General features: G+C 36.5%; 1 protein-coding gene across 2 annotated transcripts in view; it reads right to left on the bottom strand.

Moving 5' to 3' along the window:
* The window catches only part of LOC108731262 (uncharacterized), a 120,434-nt gene that overhangs the window by 104,006 nt on the left and 1,799 nt on the right, over positions 1–14,629 (bottom strand). The window contains exons 1-2 of one of the 2 annotated variants that reach the window (XM_018461497.1): positions 13,960–13,974; positions 13,419–13,521 (exon numbers count right to left, since the gene is read on the bottom strand). The gene's annotated coding sequence lies outside the window, so the exon portion shown is untranslated. Of the gene's footprint in view, positions 1–13,418; positions 13,522–13,959; positions 13,975–14,629 lie in introns of those variants that run through there. The other variant, XM_018461498.1, reaches the window with a different exon arrangement.

Here is a 14,629-nt window from a genome sequence, read left to right as displayed (position 1 = left end):
CACATCGTAAACAAACGTAAACACTGTGTTCGTGCTTGCTTGCGAACGTATACCGGTAATAAATCTAAATTTAGCGCTGGTACGAAAAACTAAATCCTCTGCAATTTCTGCTCCGACTAGAAGCAAAAACCTGGAGAGCGCCGCTTGCCCCGGCGATGTGTCATAATAACGTTTCTGCAGCCATGGTTCCTCTGGCATGATAACCATGGGTCACGATCTCAGGATGGTGACTCGTCGCCCTTTCACCATGGAAACCCTTAAGCCTTAAACCGTACCGAGACTAAGGAATTTGTGGCTCCACTATGAAACTAGCGACGTTGTTGTTCTCTGTCTTTCTCACCCTTCCTCATCCTTAACTCTAATTGTCCTTCCCTGCATCGTACACACGTTTACATACGTGTATGCGTGAAGAGACGCGTTTCACAAACGCAAATAGCGACTTTAAAGCAATATAGGTGGAGCCTAGCTTATTCAACCAAGAGAGAAAGCAAGAGAGAAAGCAAGAGAGAGAGAGAGAGAGAGAGAAACAGGGAGAGTTGTTTGGAAGAGAATTTAAGAGCTTGTTATAACGGGAATCTTGCAATTTCTAACGCTTCGACCCTTAAAGAACAGTTTTTTAAACACATTGTTTGTTAAGCAATTAAAATTTTTTTTAAATTGATTATGATCAAATTTATATGTTAATAGAAAAATACATAAATTCCCCAAAAGAACGCTATTAATGACAAAGATGATTCTTAATCAAGGATCGCTCAGAATAGAAAACCGCTCTGGAGCGTAAATTGATTGGTTCTGGGATGAGGTGGCAAGGTGGTAGATCTGATCGATTGATTTGCCTACCAGGAGTGCCTGTGGTACCTGTGGTACCAGCGGAGAGTGCCTTAATTAATCCTGGAGTGGGGAGATATAGTATCCTGCGGTACGCGGCTGGTTTCCAATAGATGAGATTTCTATTTCCGAAGTGGCTCGCTGATTCCCTACCACGGAATGACATGTAGTACGAGATTGGACATTCCTCACATGGTATGAAGATGTCTAGAACATGCGCGATATTTTCAACCATTTTTATCTACTTATTGAGGAGTATTTTTGGCGTTTAAATAAATTTTAAAACGTGTAATAATAAAGCCACAAGTTCTATATATCAACATATCATAACAGCGATATAATCAATTTGATATAATAAAATTTTGATAATACAAGTTTTAATTTAGAAGGTCAACAAAGAGTATTTTTAGTAGAGATTTACTATATTTATTTCTTCACATACTTATTATATATATTTCTAAAATTATACAAACTTACTTATTAGACGTTATTATAGAATATTTTGATTTTTAATTGAAATAAAATAAAATATAGTAATATTAGTAAGGGCTCCAAGAATAAATGTAATACAAGTAAAATGCCTATGTCAGTCTCCGTAAATGTTGGTGCATAAATTAAACATTCATAACGTAATAGATTTGCAAACAATAAAAATGTACTTATTAAATTTAAAATACTTTGTGTTTATTTTAAATTCATTTAGTAAATACATTCCTATTGGTTGCAAATTGTATCTATCGTGTTATGAATATTTAATTTATACACCAATATCCATGGAAGCTAACATAGACATTTTACTCGTATTAAATTGTGATTTTTATATTCAGGACAATCGATATAAAACTCTTCTATCTATTCCAAAATCCGGAATTGCATCCGTCTTTGAAGCGTTATTTCGGAATATTCGCTGCCCCTTTTTCTCTTCTTGAATCGCATATCCAGCCGAAACGAAATCACCAACTAAGTTACTTTTGACATTCAAATAACGTCGATTTAATATGCACGATGCAGCTCGGAGCCAATCGAATTGCGGAGAGCTCGTTTACTTGAGTCAAGGTCTTTACGCTAAGAATCTTCTATCCACTTTTGTCTATCCTGCTGACAGCTTTCTCGTTGCCTACCCAACTATTCTGCCAGACTACCAAGTTCTACAGATTTACGTATTCATTTTTCATTCAATGGCAGAGCTTTGGCCGCCAAATCTTTTCACGCGCTCAAATTTTTTCACGTTTCTTTTTTGGTATTATTATATATTTAACTTAGTTTTAAATTATATTATTCAAAAACTTAAAAGTTATAATTTATATTATATAAATATATCTTCCTATCACGATCTTAAGTTATATTTTGACACTATTTAAAATTCTTTTACGAGACAACGTTCTTACACAATTCTTATTATTCACTTGCCGTTATCAATATTATTTATCATAATCAGTTTTAAAGCTATCGCTATATTTCGCAACTTGCACTCTGTAAAAAGTTTGAAGTTGGTATTATAGTAAAAGAAACGTCAAAGGCTTCAAACACAACGCTTTTTGCCGTTATTAGGTCTTACTCCGAGTGATGTCACGATCGTATTCAGGTTCTAGTTTCATTGAGAAAAGGGAGAAGCACGAAATTTGTTCACCGATGAACTGAAAGTGGTCCTTCTCGTCCTCGTTGTAGTCGATAGAGACTCTCCCGGCAAATCGAGCGGCAAATCTGCCCTTTAATCTCGACCCTCCCTGCATAAAGGGTTAAAAATGACTGCCGTTACCCCCGATGGCCGATCCTCCCCTACCGGGACCCCTTTGCTTCACGTAACCATCGTGCCTTCGTGAATGCGTGTACGTGAGCACGTACGCTCATGCGAGCACTCGCATCGCTTTGCTCTCGTGCATGTAAATGAGTAATAAAGTGGGCCAGAGTGATGCACAAAATTTCATTCTTCGCTGGTAGTGAACCACAAACGCCGGAGAATATCGCAGACGAATTATTAGCTGGCCATGCTTTAAGCCCATTCGCATCATCGTTTAACGCGCATACATGTGCTTCAAGAGTCGCTAAATGGCACATAAATTATTGCAATTGATTTGTAATTAGTAATGCCAATCGAACTACATCAAGTTAAAATTTAATGTTTCGTCTGGTAATAATGGTCCACGCGTTGCAAATAACCAAATGATGAATGTAATAGAGTCGAATGTATTGAAGTTAATGATTTAATACGCAATAATAAAACAAATCTAAACAAATTTAGGGCCCTACGCAGCGTTTATCCAAATAAAACCTATACTATTAAAATACAATCGAAATATCTTCCTTATTAATAATCATTGATATTAATAACTTTTAGTTTATAGATTGTAAACTAAAATTTTAAACAGACATGTGGTTTATCATTTCTCCAATGTTCGCTTTCTTTTTCGATCCAATGTTCTCATTATGTGCTAGTAAGCGTATCGGAGAAAACAAAAGAAAGAGTTCCGCAGGCGTTAATCACTTTATGAGACACGATAATCGTTCATAACGTACTACGGTAGCGCAAGGTGAGCAACAGACTCATCATGGATGACACGAAGCGGAGGCATGTTAATTAAATTAAAAATCATTGTACCTATATTATGTCTCTCCGCTTATTCGGCAAGAGATGAGATACGGGATCGCGTGAAAAAGTGCAGACAAAGAGAACAACAACGAGGAAGACAGTGACGAAAGAAGAACGACGTTAGGGCGTTCAGAGAACAGATACGAAAGAGATACCTTTTTTACGATTAATTCGACAAGAGTTGATTGCCAGAGAGAGCGGAGGGAGAGTTGCAGCGACACGAGCATAAAGGCATTGCAATATCCGTAATGGAAATTAATGAGATTATTGGAACGGCTTCGACGTAAAAAAAAAAGAAGAAAAATGAGCGGCTGTCCCGTCAGAAAGCACTATTCCTCAGTTTCGTTGCGAGCGAGATGCATCACTGGCAATACTATTAATATTCGTTGATTTATTAATTGTCGGAAATTTCTCTTTTTTTTTCGAAATCTCTTAATCGAGGGGATTTAGATTATCAAGAACGTTAATATTTTATTATGCATTGGCGATATTGATTATAAGGTGATACGTATGTATGTACATACACAGGCAGTAATTTTCTTCGTCTTAACGTGAAGTGTAATAACGTAACGTAATCTGTCAAATTTAACGCGCTATAAATTAAAACAGTTTATAGGCGAAACTTTCTCAATATTTTTGGGGCATCCGTTGCTAATAGTTTACATATTTATGCCGCTGCTATTACAACATTAACGTGAAATATGCTCTCGGGTAAAACTCTTTTTATCATTATAGCTACAGGAAGACATTTTACACGCGCCAGGCTCATATCCTCCGTGAATAATTGGTCTAATGCAGTATCGCGAATGGATTTTCCATAATATATAATTTTACGACGATGCAAAAAGCAGCTCGATTAATTAACCTTCTTTGACTGCGCTTTGACTCCGCCGCGCGCGGGTTATAGTTTTTGCGTACTCTGTGTAAATCTCTAAATTTTCGCTGGCGTCGTGACTTCCGCCGCGTATACCGCGGCTATAACGTGCGACGATAAAGTTTGTTATTGCGCGAATCGGGAATCCTGCATTACGACCTAGACAATCGTTTATTGCTCACCGCGTGCACAACCATCCTGCATTAATAATGCTAATCGTGTGTATATGCCGTCGACGCATTAATTAATGCCGCGGGACGATTGTGCTCCGTAAACAATGAAACTCGAACGTGATTGCGAGCAACGTGCTATTGCAAGCCCATTAATGATTACCTCATATAATTTTGCGATCGGCGATCGATAATTTATTTATCGTCACGCCGGAAGTCACCACCAGCCACGTAACGGCGGTGCGGAGCGCCAATATTTTCGCGTGGACGAAGGAAATTATATCGCGCATGTGTTCCGCCGAAGAACGCACGATAAATTCGCGTCAATATGACCGCCGACGGATAAAACGATTTCGCGCGTCCGATCGTATTTTGCTTTTTGCACGATACGATTGTTTGTTCACTAAACGGATCGGGTTTAACTTTTGCGCGACACCTTTGACGCCGAATGGATGTTTGATCGACGCGTACGAGGCAACACGATTATTTAGCGTACACAAGGTAATAATCGCTTTATCTCTCCTCCAACGGGTCGTTCTGTAGTATTTGTAGAGTAGGTTACGAGAGCATTGAAATTCCAAACTCAGTCGACGGACACGTATTCGCACGCGTATAGCTACGCAATACGGTAGAGAGGGACGGAACGATATATAAAGTGCTTTTCGATGGCTCGTACGCACAAACTGAAATCGACGCGAGTGTGCTCAGCGAGTAATCTATGATCATCAGCATCAGGTAACGAGTGCTTGTTGGCAGAGTTCGCTGTAGCCGAAGTACAACAAATCAGATTACTCGCACGGCTAAGTGCGTAACTCGTAAGTGATTTGAACGCAAGAAGCAGGATTACACGCGGAATTGGAGTTGCGCACACAGACGCGAAAATGATTTATCTTTTGGATTATTCAATACGTTTTAACGCGACACGCGGAATAAATCTTGCTAATAGCGTAGAATGCGTATAACCAACGAGAATGCATTAGCGTGGCGTATAAGCTTTGTGGGTTTTAATAGATTTGTTCGTGCTGCAAAACGTAGAAAACTGATCATCTATTAATAAACTCATCGGTTCGGTTTACAAATGTCGAACTGCACTGTACAAACTTTCCTACTGATTCGGTGATGTATTAGTGATGAATTCAATCACACGTCTGTTTTTTTAATATCTTGATTAAACATTCGATCGTTATATGACAGCGTGAGATAATACATTTCGCAATCCGTAGTCACGCAATGTCCATATCGATGTCCGGAATCAATATAGAAAAAAAATGCTAATAACGTGCAGAATATTAATAGCGGCAAAAAAATGAATTGAAAATATTTATATAAAACGACTCGATGAAAAAAACCGATCAATCAAATGTCCTACACTGTGTATGTAATTATGTAAAGTAATTTTTAACATGCGTAATTATTAAAACTTTATTATGTTAGCGTAAATTAGCATTTATCTCGATTTTCTTGTTATTAGCATAATTATGCGTGGCAAGATAGTCAAAGCGAGATCTCAAATTCATCTCGCACGGTGCATGCGACGATATGCATAACAATATATGCATGATATACACACGTGCGTAAATGATTCAATTGCGATTAAATTTAAAAACACCCGCTGTTACGGTTCTGTTGTATTTACGATCTAACGAGCGTTCGTCTTTATTGTCGAGTCAAAAAGTATTTTTCTACCATCGCGCGCGTATCGATATTTAGTGCTGCGACGTTTCGGGAGACAGTAATATCGATGAGCTCCGTTACAGGCTAGAAAAGCTATTCCGCGTTTATGTCACTCTCGATATTCCAGAAGTCTGCTTTAGGATATCATCGAACGCATCGATAAAAAGAGCGACAAATAGAGGAAGCTTAGATTTTTTGTTGTTCATAAAGTCAATATCTAGCGTTCAATATGGACAAACGTGGAATTAATAGCATAAATGCAGAGTAGAATTCCAAAATGCATTTTGTCCAAAATTTCATTTTTTTAGTTAGAGATAACGTAATGTTCAATGTTGAAAAACTCATATTATAAGCTACTCTGAGATGTTCAGAAAGTATTTTTTCATCGTTAATTTATATGCTGAAAAAACAGACATTTCGAAGTGCATTATATTTTTTAACTAGAGACGAACAAAATGCATTTGTTTAACATTTTTAGCAATTGTTTAGCAATTTTGTTTAATATTTCATATCTTACTGATCGGCATATTGTCATTTTCTGTAAAGTGCGTAATTTTCTTATGAACGGAGTCTTTCTTTCTCGTTTTTTGAAAATTACAAATTTTGGACAAAACGCATTTTGAAAGTCAGCTCTTCAAATGTGCAAAGAATTGTATTTACATATTATATATTTAACTACTTATATTAAAGCGTGTAAAAATTTAGGCATGTTAACCGAAAAAGATTATGTGAAATCTAATATAGAATAACATAAATGTTTTTTCATTGTGCGTTTTTATTTTGTTTAAAATCACGCCAATAACCAAAGCGACTTTAATTATACGACTAAGCTGTTAAAATAAGACTATTAAAAGTTACGCGTATAAATTTATACTTCACAATACCAATTCGACGCGAATCTTAGTGTTTAATGCACAAATCTTTAAGATAGTACCGTGAGTTGCCTTTAAATTTCAGCCCTTCTTATCATCATCCAAGCATGCACGACATTGTATGGCTATTTGTCACTGTAAGCGGTAAAAGTTATGCGAGAAAACGCACCCTTCGCCGTAGTGTTTCACGCACGGAATGACGGTATACTGTACACGCGCGTAAATAAGACTTTGCATAAATGTGACCATCTGATGCGCAAATCCGATCCGATCCACGTGCAAACACCAGGTATCAAGGTTTTTAAGACGCAGTGTACACAGACACATATAACAAATGGTATTATCTCGACTGCATCAGTTTTGCAAGAATCTTCATCTGAGTACTTTTTTATATATGTATAGATAAATCACAATAATCGTGAAAGATATACTTCTCGGTACTGTCGTTGTAAAAATATTATTTTTCGTGTATTATAACAGCAAAGAAAGAGTAGAAATTCACGTTATTTACTCAGGAAATACGATATTAGTTAAATGAGAAAAGGAGTTAATTATCGAACCAATCATGTGTAAAAATGATATACGACGTAATGATGTTTCCACTCAATTTTCTTTCAATTCAATCAGATATAAATTAATATATATATATATAATTTATATTATCATTAATATAAGCTGTTTATTTAAAAAAAAAAAGTAATCATCAATTAATTCTTTTTGTACATAATATTTGATCATACATATTACAGAATTTTGCATCACTTAGGCATTTTTATAATTAAAAAAAATACACACTTCTGTAATTACACAGAACATACAGTGTTAGAAACACGAGATTCGCTGCAATGTATATATTTAACAATTATATTTGAAAACTATTCGAGAATTTATACATTCTGAAAAATGTATTCTAGAATATGCGACCGTCATTATATTCGAGCTTAAGTAAACGTAGGTAAGCATACGAAAGAATGCAGGCATCGACAGCAGTGCGGTGGCATCATTGCGTAATGTAGACACGAACGCGCTAATAAAAATTCTACGAACGTAATTGAAGGGTACATGGCGTTATGAGCGTTAGCGGGAATATTACTTTATTCGCGCCGGCGCAGCAATAACACTGCGTCGAAGATTATCAAGAGTCTGCGCTAGATTCCCGCCGCGAACACAGAGTGTGAAAAATACAAAAGGGCCCCCCTTTTTCTCTCGCGTAGGATTAATATACTCGAGCAACCGGAACGGGTGAAGAAACGTGCTCTTAGCGCGCTGTGTACGTGACGTTATTCTCTCGTTTCTCGTCTTCCTCTTCTACATCATCCAGTCCGGATAGCAACAGCTTCCTTTCCTAAACTCCTTGCTTTTCCTTTTCTCTACCCTTCCATCTCTTCCCTCTCTCACTTCCTCACAGATCTTATTGCCTTCTCGCATTACGCTTTGTACGGTTACTGTGACTGTCGGTTCCTCTTCTCTCCGCCTCTCCTTCGACCTTGCTTCTCTATCTCTCTTCCTCTTCGGGATTAAGTCGTACTCTGAGAATAAGGGGAACGTGAGGACGAACGCTCTCATTTCCATAGCAACAATCCAGGAAGCACGTTTTCCAAATTAACCCACGCGCTATGTAGAATTAACCCATCCTCCCAAGGCGTCTTTGTTCCTTTCGTTGCCGCGCCGGACGAGCCTCTAGTCTTCGCGATTACGTCGCGCGTTAATTTCGTTCTTAACGAATAGCGCGAACGCAGAGCACGAATTGAAATCTCTAATCACCGGTTTAAAACCGTGTCCAACACTGGCATAACACAAATGGCATTTACTACCTCGTAGCATCCATTGCTGGTATTTCTAATTGCGAGTAAAAGCAGCCGCATTCGCCAGACATTAAGCAGATCTTAAAGGCTCACTTTCAAAATTTTTCCAGTGAGTTTCCCTAAGCCATATAAATCTAACAAGTCTGACATTTTATGAATAAGAAACTGTTCATTTGTACGAATTTCATGTTTTTATTACGAAATTCAATACAATTATGATTAACAATTTCTTAATAAATTGTAATTTAAGTATATATATATATAAGTTCGAAAAAGAATTAATATAAAAATATGCTTTAAAAATAAGATATTACATCGTAGTATTAATAATTATGACAACAGCATGAAAATAACATCCTGCTCATTAATGTAAAAAAGGAATATCAAATTTTCTTAGCGCATAAAAATTTTTATACATTCAATAAAGAAAAGAAGCAGATGCGAGCACGAAAACCAGATTATCAAATTCGCATTTTGAAGGAAATTCAATAAAACTGCTAAAGCATTAAGAAACTAGTGGTCCTCATCTTTCGTGGGTCCTACGATCGAGAATTCACGAAGGACAGTGTTACGGTCACTCTCATAAACCAAGTAAGTCGACCTTCTCGGCCATAAAACTCAACTTGGGAGTCTCTTTGTGTGCACCCAGCTTCTTCTGAAGTAGAATGTGAACGCGGCGAGAAAGGCGGAAGGTGTTGGGCTAAGATAGAGAAAAGGAAGTTGTATTAAAGAGCAGGAAGAGAGGGACGATCTCGAAAGAAGAAAACGCGAAGGAAAGGTAGAAACGAAGGGTGCGCAAACACTTCGCCCAAGGACCGACGCTATAGGCTTTTACCTACAGCCTTCGTGGAGGCGATTGATTATTTAAGTCCTCTCTCTTGGCTTAGGTATATACCTAACGTTCTCTCCGGTATCTCCCCCGAGACCTCTGTTCCCGGTTGACCCGTAATCCTTTCTTCTTACTCGCTACCACTCGTATATTTGTAAATTCACAGTCCGCTTCTATCTCGTCGCGGCACACAAAGAAGATACTTTTGGAGTATCGAAAATCGAAGTCATACCATCGTCCGATCCGATCGGATCGAGACCAAGAACACCATCGTCGTTGCCCATCGTCCTCATCCTCGTCCTCGTCCTCGTTTTCAACCTTGTCCTCGTCGTCGTCGTTGTGGTTACTGCAATTTTACTCTGTACGAAGTGCTGCACTACAATCCCTCCTTACCCTCTTGTAGTCCACGTGCCTCAAGCTACGTAATGGTCTCGAGCTTTACACCGGGCACGTGCTTCCTTGAATTAAAGACCGTCTTCGTACTAGTATGCTACACGCGGCTATCGTTCCACATACAGCTGGATCGTATACAAGGTTTCGCGGCTCCGGAAAAAGTCGTTGGAGCATGAAAACTTCAATGCCAGCGTCGCCCTATTGCGAACATTCCATCGATGCACGTGTGTACGTCGGGGTGAACACATCAAAATACAGGACTACGCGTTCGTGGCTGGCAAACAGCACTAACTTTTGCGCGAATCTCGGTGGATCGAATGCCAATTTCAAAGCCAATTCGAAGCTCACCGCGACAGCTCTGCGATAGGAGACGTAAATATTTTATCGTCCGACTATACGTAGCGACTACTTTAATGGCACCAACTATAGATGGATGTTAAACATCGTGATTTACGAGCGTGCATACACATATCATCTGCTTTGTAAGTATCTTCTCTTGATGACACTACTCGCCGACAGGCGCCTCGTTCACCGACGCCGAAACGGACAAATGATTCAAATAATACTTGGATCATTCATTAGACAGCAAGAGCTTCTCTACCGATATAGCAGCTACACAAACTTTATTTTCGTATCATTAATCCAGTTTATGATTAAAATGCAAATTACGTCGAAGAAGTTTTACGATCGAATTGACTGTACAAGAATAGTCAATGGAAGAATTTAATTCGTGCTACAAAAAGATTTATAAACGAGAATTACGAGAAAGATATCATCGATTTCTATCAATCAATGAAAAATAGCAGAATGGAAACAATCTAAAGATAATCATCGCAAATCATCGCGAGATATCGAAAGAAAGCTCAACAACGAAATGCGGAACTTCCAAATGGTAATATTCTAGACTAAAAATATAAAATATCAGAATCTCGTCTGAACCAATACCATCTTCGAATATAAAAGCCTTCAAAGTCTTACTAAAGTTTCCAATCCAACAGTCTCCCAACTTACCATGGTTTATACATAACATATATCTATATCCCTAATACTTCTGCGGTCAACAAAATAGTTAACTATCCGGGGATCTTCCATGAGGCCGCGCGATCAACGACAAATCCGATTGTTCCAATAGCATCTCGATTCGTGGTCGATTATATGTATACAGTATGTATACCTTGTGGGGGCTCTTGGATGTACTCTCGTCATATCGGCCGATTCACGAGCAACCAGTGCAAGGGGGTTGGAAGGGGTTGGGGTCGGACGAATACATCCGCCTCAAATTGATTGGAATTGTTCCCTGGCTGATATCTCGTTCCTGATGGTTCGTGGCAGCTTCAGATAGACAGTAGGCTGCACCTTGCACGCGGTGAGAGGACAACCTCGGTGCTTTGCGTTCGGTTGGGTTAGACTAGGTTAGTTTAGCCCGGGCTATATCCGTCAGGACCGCTCCCGTATGTTTGCGGAAGGCTGTGGGGTAAGGACGAGCGCAACGACGAAGGGCTTCTTGCTTGGAATTAATTTCGAAGCTTCTACGGAGAGCGCCACTTATCCCACGCTTATCGTATCGCTCGATGGAAAGACGCGTTAGCTTCACCTTCGGCATTCACGGAAAATATTGAATGTTTACGTTAAGCACATTGCGGATCAGCAACACATCCGCAATAATAAAACATTTCTTGATGACAATTGCAATTTATATAAAAAGACATTCCCATTGCATTATATTCCTCAAAATTGTATTCCTCTTTTGCATTTGTGATATATCGAATTGCGCTTAAATGATCGATATAAAGTGCTCAATTTAATAAATATATATTCTAGGAAAACTTTAGACATTCTTTTACTAAAAAATTCTTTGGCCAATTTGAAGTCAAATTTCTTTTAAAGAAATTATTGAGGCTTTAATTTCCGAATTATAAATAATTTAAAAAAGACTTTTTATAATCTAAACTTTAGAGAGTTAAACAGATAATAAATTTACATTTTCAGTAAATTTTAAAACAAATGCATTTTAATAGAATATCAGTTTCATATAAAATTGACAATTACAATAATGATGACTTTCTGTATATTTTTGAAGAAAAAGTTAATTCTCTCTAAAAAAAATTGATCGAACAGTCTATTATTAAGAAGCATTTAGTTCTTCTTGAATGTTTTAGAAAATAAATTAACTACTTATAAATATAAGTAAATATAAAACAAAAATATAAGTAATTATAAAAATAATATACAAAAACAAGATACAAATATATGTATAGCAACTTTCGTTTAAAGCAGACATCTTGCAAAATCCGAACTAACAGTAGCAGTATATCAATATTATAAAACAATATAAATGTAATATAATACATGTTGTATATAACAATTACGCTGTTGAGTAGATAATTATAACATTGGTATAATGTTACCGTTAGTTTATATTCAGAGGGATTTGTGTAGACTATACTTATCAGAAACTATTTATTTCTGGTTCATTAAATCTAACAATGCGATTTTATTGTCACAACTTTAAATATCCACAATATATGTAAGAGAATAATTCATATTGTTACGTTCATTATTATAAAATAATTCATATTCGTAAAAGCGATATTTACAATCGTTCCGGCACGCGGACGTTTTGCTCGGAACATAATTATAAATTACTCCACGATAAATTTACCACCAATAGTAATGTACCATCGTTTGTAAACGTTGACACGCGCATTAGGAAGTATTACAAGTACAGAACCGATATTGATCATCCAGTGAGAGATAAATTGACGGTAGTTTATCGTATATCATCTTTATCTCTAAATACAATTAGAATCATGTAACATTTGAATAGAAAAATTCAATTATATGATCCAAAAAATTTATTCATCAATAATAATGATTTATGCATATTAATGAAAATAGTTTTGCTTGCAATCCTTTTAATTAGTCGTAATACTCATTCTAAAAGCTTTTAAAAGCATTTGTTATTTAATCCCCATTATGTTTAAATACTTATTACAAAACAGCGATTATATTATCGTAACGAACAATTTTATACATAATAATGAAATCCCCTACCTCTCTTTCATAACATTTATAATTGACAATTCACTTGTTATTATGCAAGAATTTTGGCCAGATATTGCAAAAATAGTAAGAACAATCAGACAAACCGAAGAAAGACGTGTATTACATAGAATGATAATAAAAGCATATTTATGGCGTTTCAGCCGTAACTATAAAAATTTCGAAATAAAGTTGTAAGTTATAGTTTGGATAAACCTAGCGCATCATAAAACGCAGCACTATTCGTCGCATCATTGTGAATAACTAACCTAATATTTTACGGTCTGTAATAGTAGTGGAACAACTTGCTAAAGATTTAAAAAAAATTGCAGGAGACTCACCGCCCAGGCTGCGACCAAGTAATGGCCAAGTAAAGCGAATTTTCGTTTTACTTTCACTGAAGCATCGGACTTAGGAATCTAGTTGACACCAATAGGAAATAATCTGAAACAATAATTCATAAAATTAATTAATTTCAACTGTAAATATGTATATCACATTAAAAAATTAAAAAAAAATAATTAAATATTTATGAGATTATTATCTATGTTATCAGTTATAAATTGTATACTATTTGATTGCAATATAAAATAATAATATAATCGCCTATATTAATCTATTCAACTTTGGTACATATGTGAACGATTGATTTAAACGATTCGAGAGAGTATGGGTCTTCGGTGATCGTTGATTCATGAATGAACCATATATCATCTCTGCGCATTAATGACATTAAATTGCACAAAACAGCGAAATGCTTTCAAACTTAGCAGGCGCCGTATCACCACGACTTCCGTGATACGTCACGGCTAATATGCACGGGCGCAGTCTATAAGCGCAACAATACGTGCTTTGCTTTATATTGCCGCAGGCAATAATTACCGCAGCAGCAAGGTGAACTTCAGTTTCATGAATCCTCTAAGGAAACCGCCGCTGCATTAGATTAGGTAGTTTGACACTAAGGAGGTGAACGTGCATCCAAGCCTAATCTGGAAAGCAATAGTTCGCGTTTACGTCCTGGTGTATCCTGCCTTATTGTGTTACTGCTTTTGATATTCAAGAAAGGCTTGTTTATCAAATTAGTGTGAATTACGTAAACTAAATTACTAAGCACAAGCTAATAAACTTTAAATAATGATAAATACATTCGTAGTTTAAGAATGATTTAATGGAATAATTTAAATTTTTTACAAAAAATAAGTTTTAATACGCAAGCATATAAAAAAACATTTTACATGACATCCTTATTGCTTCAATAAAATAGAAATTTGTAAATTTATAATTTTTTTTCTATATTTATTAAATAAATGAAATAGTTATTGCGTGCACATATACAGGGTGTTTCCAAATTAAATGGCAAAACTTCGGGAGCGTGTAGAGGAGTAAAAAACTAAGAAAAAAAGTCCTATAGACATATGCTCCTTTTTGCTTTGTTTCGCAGGAAATCACGAAAAAAGAAAAAAATATATTTAATTTATTATTTTAATTATTTTATTTATAAACTTTTTAATGAAGATTTTGTTCGAAATGTGCACCTCTTGCAGCAATACAA

The sequence above is a fragment of the Mycetomoellerius zeteki genome, unplaced genomic scaffold, assembly GCF_001594055.1.
Source record: "Mycetomoellerius zeteki isolate Tzet28-1 unplaced genomic scaffold, Tzet1.0 scaffold122, whole genome shotgun sequence".
In the NCBI taxonomy this organism is placed as follows: domain Eukaryota; kingdom Metazoa; phylum Arthropoda; class Insecta; order Hymenoptera; family Formicidae; genus Mycetomoellerius; species Mycetomoellerius zeteki.
This window is presented reverse-complemented; position numbering and strand designations above follow the sequence as displayed.